This window comes from Ailuropoda melanoleuca, chromosome 8 (assembly GCF_002007445.2).
Source record: "Ailuropoda melanoleuca isolate Jingjing chromosome 8, ASM200744v2, whole genome shotgun sequence".
Lineage (NCBI taxonomy): Eukaryota > Metazoa > Chordata > Mammalia > Carnivora > Ursidae > Ailuropoda > Ailuropoda melanoleuca.
Window position 1 is genome coordinate 24777057 of NC_048225.1, and position 10583 is coordinate 24787639.

The 10583-nt window shown below is 40.2% G+C and overlaps 1 pseudogene; it reads right to left on the reverse strand.

The window, feature by feature from the left end:
• Positions 1 to 9249: 9249 nt before the first annotated feature.
• On the reverse strand, positions 9250 to 9548 carry LOC100470319 (annotated as a pseudogene).
• Positions 9549 to 10583: the final 1035 nt, after the last annotated feature.

Sequence of the window (10583 nt, forward strand, 5' to 3'; positions counted from 1 at the left end):
GTGGGGCTCGATCCCATAACGCCGGGATCACGCCCTGAGCTGAAGGCAGTCGCTTAACCGCTGTGCCACCCAGGCGCCCCGCAAACTTCACTCTTGTTCAGGAAAAAACCTAACAGGGTTCAGGTGTGGGTAACTATGAGAGTAACTAAATGTTTGAAATTTATTTTTTTTTAAGATTTTATTTATTTATTCGACAGAGAGAGAGACAGCCCGCGAGAGAGGGCACAAGCAGGGAGAGTGGGAGAGGAAGAAGCAGGCTCCCAGCAGAGCAGGGAGACTGATGTGGGGATCGATCCCAGGACCCTGGAATCATGCCCTGAGCTGAAGGCAGACACTTAACGACTGAGCCACCCAGATGCCCCTATTTTTTTTAATTTATTAATTTTTTATTTAAATTCAATCTCAGGATTCTGGGATGGAGCCCTACATCAGGTTCCCTGCTCAGCAGGGAGTCTGCTTCTTGATCTCTGTCTGCCACTCCCCTATTCATGCTCTGTCTCTCTCTCTCTCTCTCAAATAAGTAAAATCTTTAAAAAAATTTTCAATTTAATGAACATATAATGTATTATTAATTTCAGAGGTAGAATTTAGTGATTCATCAGTTGCATATAACCCCCAGTGCTCATTACATCAAGTGCCTTCCTTAATGCCCATCACCCAGTCCCCATGCCTCTGCCTGAGTGTTTGAAATTTATACTGTGCTGATAGTGTCCTCCAAAGTTCATATCCGGAACCTGTGACAGATCTTATTTGGAAATAGGGTCTTTGCAGATATAATTAGTTAAGATAATGTCATACTAGATAGGTTGGGCCCTAACATACTGATGGGTATTCTTGTAGGAAGAGAAAATAAAGACACATCACACAGGGAAAGATATATAAAGACAGAGGCAGAGGGACACCTGACTGATTCAGTCAGTAGACCATGGAGTTCTTGATCTTGAGGTTGTAAGTTTGAGCCCCATGTTGGGTGTAGGGATTACTTAAAAATAAAAATATTTTTTAGAAAAAGAGGCAGAGGGGCGCCTGGGTGGCACAGCGGTTAAGCGTCTGCCTTCGGCTCAGGGCGTGATCCCGGCGTTATGGGATCGAGCCCCACGTCAGGCTCCTCTGCTATGAGCCTGCTTCTTCCTCTCCCACTCCCCCTGCTTGTGTTCCCTCTCTTGCTGGCTGTCTCTCTCTCTCTCAAATAAATAAATAAAATCTTTAAAAAAAAAAGAAAAGAAAAAGAGGCAGAGATGAACTACCATGTACTTATAGGCCAAAGAAAACCAAAGACTGCCAGTAACCCTCAACAGTTTCAAGAAGGATTCTTCCCTAGAGTCTTCAGAGAGAGAGAATTGCCCTGCCCACAGCTTTATTTTGGACACCAAACCTCCAGAACTGTGAGAGAATAAATTTCTATTGTTTTAAGCCCCTAGTTGGTGGTACTTTGTTATGAAAGCCACAGGAAACTGAGACAACATTATGAAGTGAGTGGGAACCTATGTGGGTACAAGATTGTGTGTGTTGTTGGGGCACCTGGGTAGCGCAGTCATTAAGGATCTGCCTTCGGCTCAGGGTGTGATCCCGGCGTTATGGGATCGAGCCCCACATCAGGCTCCTCCGCTATGAGCCTGCTTCTTCCTCTCCCACTCCCCCTGCTGTGTTCCCTCTCTCGCTGGCTGTCTCTCTGTCACATAAATAAATAAAATATTAAAAAAAAGAAAAAGATTGTGTGTGTTGAGGGGGTATGAACTGAATGTGGATGGCAGGGATTATACGCATTTATGAAATAGCAGCAGTAGTAGGTTTGTTTTTGTTTGCTTATTTGTTGGATTTGAAAGGAAAAGTCTAAGGAATTGAGCAGATAAATATTTTTAAATGATATTTTTATATAAAATTAAATATACTTATTATGGAGAGGAAAATAAAATTTAAAAAAAATAGGGACTGGGGCGCCTGGGTGGCTCAGTGGGTTAAGCATCCAACTCTTTTTTTTTTTTTTTTTTTTTTAAAGATTTTTTTTATTTATTCCACAGAGATAGAGACAGCCAGCGAGAGAGGGAACACAAGCAGGGGGAGTGGGAGAGGAAGAAGCAGGCTCGTAGTGGAGGAGCCTGATGTGGGGCTCGATCCCATAACGCCGGGATTACGCCCTGAGCCGAAGGCAGACGCTCAACCGCTGTGCCACCCAGGCGCCCCAAGCATCCAACTCTTGATTTCGGCTCCAGTCATCATCCCAGGGTCCCAGGATCGAGCCCCTGTGTTGCGGAGTCTGCTTGAGGATTTCTCTCCCTCTCCCCTTACCCCTCCCCTCCAAAATAAATAAATGAATATTTAAAAAAAGAAAGAAAGAAAGAAAGAAGAAGAAGAAGAGGTGCCCCTGGCTAGCTCAGTTGGTGGAGTGTGCAACCCATGATCTTGGGGTCATGAGTTCAAGCCCCACATTGGGTATAGAGATGACTTAAATAAATTAAATCTTAAAAAAAAAAAATAGACGACTACAAAAGAACTTGCTATGGGGTATCTGCTTTTGTTTGTGGCCCAGATTCCTAGAGATTTTTCTTTAAGTTTTATTTATTTAAGTAATCTCTACACCCAATGTGGGGCTCAAACTCACAACCCCAAGATTAAGAGTTGTATGCCCTTCTGACTGAACTCTCCAGGTGTTCCAGACTCCTAGAGATCTTAAGTCACAAGACTGGATATCGTCTTCAGTTCAAACAGCCAGATTCACGGATGTTGAGAGAGAATTGGAAAGGAGGTGATGTTCAGAAGAAGACTGGGAAGCTTCATAAGCATGGAAAGAAGCATTATGAAGACTTTAAGTCAAGTAGCATCTTTTCCCCTGAAACACAGTCACAGTAAAAGGCAGGAAATATATGAAATGGAAACGTACTTTCCATCAAACATTGTTCTTTTCAAGAAAACACCTTTATGAATGTGGCTTAGTTTGAAAAATTAGGGCTATACCTTAATTTTGATAGAGGAAAGCTGTGTAAGCAAGAATTATTATAAATATAATGAGGATGCTATGGTTCATCCTATTTGTAGTAATCTCATTTAAGGGTAATCATTGTAAGAAAAGTCTTCTCTCAGGAATATAATGTCAACAGATACCTGAGAATAACCCAAAAGAGAAACTATACCATGTAAGGAATACTGCAAAGCCTCCAGCCAACTCAAATCTCCTTACACATAAAAAAAATTAATTAATTTAAAAAAATCATACTGGAGAAAAATTCATGACTGTAGCGAATGTGGAAAACATTTAGCCTGAAGCAATAACTCAGAGATCATGAGAAAATGCACACTGGAGAGTGTGCATTCATGCATGTGCTGAAGGTAGTCAAGTGTTGTCTCTTTTTTTTCCAAGTGTTTTCTTGAATCTCATCCCTCACTCTACATTTAAAAATCTACAGAGGGAGGAAATCCTGTAAAAGCGATAAATGCAGAAAATCCTTCGGCTGTAATAGATAAACTTCATACTCCTCATTCTAAGGAGAAACCTTAGGAATGTGGAAAAGCTTCTCTTCAAATGCTAAGACTCATTAGACACCAAAGAAGGCATCCTGGAGAGAAACCCTATAGATTTAAAGAAAGTGAGAAAGCCTCTAGTAGTGAAAAAATCTCACAGAGCCTGAGAAAATTTGTGTTGGAAAGAAACCCCCGAATGTAATCCATGTGGAAGTGTCTTTAGCTAGAAGCAATACTGCATTAAAGATCAAAACGTTCATATTGGAGGGGCGCCTGGGTGGCTCAGTCATTAAGCGTCTGCCTTCGGCTCAGGGTGTGATCCCGGGGTCCTGGGATCGAGCCCCACATCAAGCTCCTCCGCTGGGAGCCTGCTTCTTCCTCTCCCACTCCCTCTGCCTGTGTTGCCTCTCTCGCTGGCTGTCTCTCTCTCTGTTAAATAAATAAATAAAATCTTTAAAAAAAAACAAAACAAAACAAAAACCAAAAACCATTCATATTGGAAAGAAACTCTATGATTGTAATAAATGTGGAAAATCTTCACCCAAAAGGAGAAACATCATTATTTACCAAACAATCCATACAAATGAGAAATCTTATGCATGTAGTAGGTATGAGAACGCTTNGTGGGGCTATCCCATAACGCCGGGATCACGCCCTGAGCCGAAGGCAGACGCTTAACCGCTGTGCCACCCAGGCGCCCCTGAGAACGCTTTTATTCAGAAGTCAAGCCTCATTAGACACTAGAGAAGTCATACCTGCAGATAAACGCTATTTATGTAAGGAAGGTGAAAAAACATTCAGTAGCAAATGAAAATTCATGTTTGAGAAATCCTTATAAATAGAATGCATGTGCAGAAATATTCAGCAGACTCCGTACCTCATTAAATATTACAACATTCATATAGGAGAGAGGCCCTATGAATGTACTAAGGGTGGAAAAGCCTTCTCTTGAATCACACTGTTTATTGTACATGCAAGAACTGATCCGCGTAATAAACACAAGTGTAAAATGTGTGGAAAAGCCTATACTCTCAACTTTCCAACAATGCTCTGCATATGAGAAACAACACTGAATGGAATTTCAGTTAACAGATGAATGGGTAAACATATTGTGGTATATCCATACAATGGAGTGCTATTCAGCAAGACAAAGAAATAAACTGATACATGCAAAAGCATAAATTAACGGGCGCCTGGGTGGCTCTGTCAGTTAAGCGTCTGCCCTGGGCTCAGGTCACGATCCCAGGGTCCTGGAATAGAGCCCTGCAGTCCCGTTCTCTGCTCTGAGGGGTCCCCCTCCCCCTCTCCCTCTGCCTGCCACTCCCCCCTGCTTGCGCTCTCTCCCTCCCTCTCTCTGTCAAATAAATAAATAAAATCTTAAAAAAAAAAAAAGACTTTCTTAAAAAAAAAAGGGAAAGAAAGAGAAGCAACTGCTTTCTGTAAGAATGACAAGACAGAAAAACTCACATCAAAAAAGAGAACAAGAGGCAGTGCTGACTGCCAGGGACCTAATCAGTAAGGATATAAGTTAAGATGTCGAAACTAGAGTTCAGAATAATGATTATAAGGATACTCACTAGGCTTCACTGGGTGGGAAGCCTGCTCAGAATTCTTTCTCTCGCTCTCCTCTGCCCCTCCTCACCACAACTGCCCCATCAAATAAATAAATAAATAAATAAATAAATAAATACAAATTAGTAATTTTGCTAAATAGTAACAATAGTGATAGGAAACACCATAGAAAAATATGTAGGGATGGAGAGCATTCCAAGCAGAAATGAGATGCACGAGACGCGTCAATTATTAAAGAAGGATTTTCTGGAGTCCCAGGGGTTGACGTTTCTGCCCCAGGCACACTTGACCTGCTTTACCATGTTGCCTGTGGTCGGCTTACTTGCCAAGGTTACTTAATGATCCTCTCTGCACTGCTCACTGACAGCAGGAAACAGGACTGGTGATCTATGTTTCTCTTTTCTCTGAACGCACCTTTGGTTCCAAAGTGGTGTGTAAGTAACAGCCCAGCAGCCCCGGGGTAGGCTTTCACTTGCGGCTCAACTATTAGAGTAGCTGAATTGCTAGTTGTTTATTAGTGAAACTTACTTTCTAGGCAGAGCCTGAGAACTGTATTAAACATAGAAGGTTTTAAACAAGCTGTGGCCTCTTGCCAACTTTTTCCTCTTGTTTCTGATTTGGCTTAACCTCTAGCTGCATAGTGATGGAGAAAAATAACAGGACACAATGGTGGATGGATGAGGGAGACAAATGCAGATTCTGAGCCGGTATTGGGAAAAGTGGTATGGGGTAGCAAAATGGAGAGGGAAAAAAATTTAGTAGAGTATGCTAAGAGGATGTGAAGGACCGGTTTCCAAAAAGATAGCTCCCAGAAAACATTAAAGAAAATACTAAGAATTTTTGGTGATGAAGCATTCAGAGCACCTCTTTTGGTTCACTTAAAACTTAATTTTAAAAAATCAATACAGTGCAATTTCTATTTTGAGTTAAACCCCTCTTTTTGTATAAATGCTCTTACAGCGTGCCGAACCTTTCATGTGGCCCTGCTGGATCCGAGTGAGATTGCAAATATGTTGCTGGCCAAACAGTAAACTGGGGTAAGTCTTATGCTGAATGGGAGAAAGGAAATGGAAAATTTTTTAGAAAACAAAACCCTATGCCAAATATAGTGCAGATTTAGATCCACAGAAACATTGTTCTGAATATGTATGGGTAATCCGCGAATAGTCCTCAGAAAGAGATATTGCTGATACAAAACAGCTTAAAAAAACGGGATGGATTTTTCTAGTATATATGGCAATAAAGAAGAGGAAAGCAGGGATATTGTCCCAGGGGTATAGATGCATAATTTTAAAGACTGTGAGGAAACCAAGTGCCATTGGCTAGACAAATAATCCTCTGTTAGTAAGGACCATATTTCTCTGATTATTAAAAGTACGACACAGTGAAAAGTAAGGGGAAAAGTCCATTGTACTACATGGCTACCATGATACTTCACGTTTGGATTTTAAGTTGCTTTTTGCTCCTTCTCAGCAAACATTAACAAGAGACAGGTTCTGCATAGATATAAATTTAAGTAAGACCTTTTCTCCTCCTTAAACAGTGTTTTTTATTTACTCTACTCCTGTGGTCATGGAATGTAAATATTCTCTTAACTTCTCTTTCTTATCGTATTAAAGTAACCAGCGGAGAGCTTGAGAATTAAGCAGAATTCTTTTCTCTCAAGGTTCCTTTTCAAACTCTAGTATGGCGTCCAATATCTTCATTTTATTCAAGACAAAATCAAGTTCTTTTATGTTTAAATTTATTTCCTCACCAGGAAGAAACATTAATCACCAATATCTATAAATGCAATCATTGCTGGTAACTTGGTTTCTAGAAAAAATACTTTTGAGGTTCTTTTGTTTCTTCATACAAAAGTCACAGGCTCACACAAACATTTCAACTATTCAGGTCGTGTTCAGGCCCTAGTCTTTCAGTCCATTCATACGCAAATTATTGAAAAGTTTTCCCCCAGGTTAGAGAAGAAAAATAAGACCCTAGCTTTTAACCTTGAAACTCTTGAATCCCTCTAAAAGTTTTATGCTAAATATCATGTTCCAGTTCATATGCGCATTTTTTTCTGAGGGAAGATTTCATAATTTCCAGCACATTCCAAGGAGTCCAAAACCCTATAAAAGACCAAGAATCACTGCCTTTTAATAATTACTAAAATCCAGGGGACTTTTACGTTGAATTTCATTTTCCTAATTGGCTACATCAGTGCTTTCCAAATTTTAATTTGCATATGAGTCCTGTGGGGATCCTGTATAAAATACAGATTATAATTCAGAAGGGCTGAGGTGGGATCTGATGTGCATTTCTAACAAATTCTAAGGTGACGCTGTTGCTGCTGGTGCATGGGTCACACTTAGAGCCAGAGCAAAAATGACACACCCGAAGGAGGACCCCATGCAGAGTTCAGAAAATTTCACCCATTAAGAAGATTCAAAGACTTACTTGTCAATATACCCTAATGTCCAGCAAAGACAGGAAAGTAAACACTTAACAGCATTAACTTTTGCCATACTTAGAATAAAGAGTATATTCATGAGATGAAAACTGACACCATTCCCCAATATTTAGATGTCTGAAGTTGATTTTTGAAAATGTCATACATCATAGAAGCTCTCTGATTGAATTTTCTATTTTTGTACTTCTTTCACCACCCCTCCCATCATAGAACTGTTTTCTTAGAGTTTAATAGGATGCTGTCTGGTCCCCAAGTACAGACAGACATAAATTGATGGTGTTCCTGGCAATATTAAAAAAAAAAAATTGCCATTGTTACATTATCTTCAAGACCGTGAAATATTGCCCTCTCTCAAGTCATACAAAGCCTTGTTATAAACAGGTTTAGAAATAGACAAAACAGGGACACTGGTGTGGCTCAGTCGATTAAGTGTCTAACTCATGCTTTCAGCTCAGGTCATGATCTCAAGGTGGTGGGATGAAGCGGGCATCAGGCTCCATGCTCAGCAAGGAGTCTGCTTGAGATTCTTTCTCCCTCTCTCTCTGCCCCTCCCGCCTAAAATAAGTAAATAAAATCTTGGTTTTTTAAAATTTTATTTTTAGTTTTTATTTTTTAAAGATTTTTATTTATTTGTCAGAGAGAGAGAGACAGAGACAGAGAACACATGAGCAGGGGGAGCGGCAGGCAGAGGGAGAAGCAGGGTCCCCACTGAACAAGGAGTCCAATGAGGGACTCGATCCCAGGGCCCTTGGATCATGACCTGAGCCGAAGGCAGATGCTTAACCAACTGAGTATCCCAGGTGTCCTAAATTTTGTTTATTTTTGAGAGAGTGAGAGAGATGGTGCGCACAAGCAGGGAGGAGGGGCAGAGGGACAAGCAGACTCCCCGCTGAGGAGGGAGCCCCATGCGGGATTTGATCTCAGGACTCTGGGATCATGACCTGAGCCAAAGGCAGACACTCAACCAACTGAGCCACCCAGGTGCTCAGTAAATAAAAACCTAAAAAAAAAAAAAAAAAGAAAAAGAAACAGGCAAAACAAATACATATTATTATTTCAGTAGGGACAGGATCATCTCTTTCTTTCACATTCACTTTATTTTTCTTCTCATCTGCTTATTATAATTGACTTACCAAGATTATTAATACCTATATGGAAGTTTGGCCAACATCTGAAACTTAACACAAAAAAATAAACGAACAATTCCCCTCTTATTAATACCCATCTTCCATGTCCCAGACAACTAACTATGTGATCAAATCCTCAAGATTTTGACTCTGTCAAGCCCCATACTTAACTGTTAACCAAGTCCTATTAACTCATCCCTCTAGTGTTTCCTAAAGTCATCCTCAATTTCAGATGGGAACTAAAAATAGAACTATACCAGTTTACTTCCCTCTAGCCCTACCCCCAAAACTTGCAGCCTCCCCTGTGAGTTCTGAAGAAACTATTCAGTCCACGCCTTTCTTTATACATTTACCACATATATATGTAACCCTCACTAAGTAGTTTTATTTGCATATTTCAAAATTTACATAATTAGTTTCATACAGTAGGTAATCTACAAGTTGCTTTGTCTTTTCAATATTATGCTCACGGGAGTCATTCATATCGATTCCTATTTGCTGTATCACATTCATCAAATAAATATATAAGAATTTCTCTCGTGTTCTACTCTTGAATATTTAGGTGGTTTGCAACTAACGTATAATGTGGGGGTGGTTCTGTTTTGTTTTAAACCAGAACATTTATTGTGTGACTAATCATTAAAATGAAGATGAACTGGGTGCTTCAACAGCTGTCCTCTTGGGCTGAGGTTTTGTTCCTTGCCGGAATCCATCCCTGAATCTGCGGTATACGATTTTTAGGTGCCTCATTCGACGGTCCCAGTGGTATTTCCTCTTTTAGCCTCGGCGCTCCGGTCGTACTTCCTCTTGCGCTTGGCAGGATAGGCACATTCGCCACCGGTGGACTTCTGAAGGCGGTAAGCCTTTGAGCCACAGCAGGGGCACAACCTGTGCCTCTTACTGCGACGCTTTCCAAACGATGAGGTCCTCTATGTCATCTTGTTTCCGCGGCAGACCCCAAAGAGCTATATATCATGTTTTGACAAATATCTTTCTGCATGTTATATTTCTTTTTTCCTCATGTAGGACTATTCCCTTAGTAAAGATCCCAGAAGGGAAATTACCAAAAAAGCACAAACATTTTTAAGATCTTTGACACAGTTGCCAGATAGCATTATGAAAGGACTGTCCCAATGTTATATTGCCACCAGAAATATATCTATATGTATATATATATACACACACACAACACACACACACATATATATTTTAAGGATTTTATTTATTTATTTATTTATTTATTTATTTATTTGAGAGAAAGAGAGAGAGCACAAGAGTGGGGTGAGGGGCAGAGGGAGAGGGAGAAGCAGACTCCCCGCTGAGCAGGGAGCCTGATACAGGGCTGGGTCCCCGGACTCAAATCATAACCTGATCCGAAGGCAGATGCTTAACCACCGACTGAGCCACCCAGGCGCCCCGCCACCAGAATTGTATTATTCCTTGTTTTATCACATACTCACGAGGCACGGGTGATAAACTAATTTTTCTTTATCTTTGGCTAGTTTGCTCAACAAAAAGTGGTATATTGATTTCTGGTGAAGTTAGAACTGAATGACTTTCTCATAGTAACTATGAATCATATTACTTCCTTGGTGATCTGTCTTTCAAGCTGCTTGCCCATCAACATTGTTGGATAGAGTGTTCTATTTCATTTTAATAGCCTTTTACATAACAACATATTGTTATATGACAACATATTGTTGTTGTCAAATTTGCTACAATTTTTTTCCAGGTTTGTTTTGTTTTGTTTTGTTTGTACACGGTTTAGGTGGGTTTTTTTTGTTTTTATTTTATATATTTTTTAAAGTTTTATTTATTTAAGTAATGTCTACACCCAACATAGGGCTTGAACTCATAACCCTGAGATCAAGAATCACATGCTCTTCCGACTGAGCCAGCCAGGCACCGTGGCACATGGTTTACTTTTTAAGTAATATCTATAAGTATTTAATTAAAGGGTTTGATAATGAATT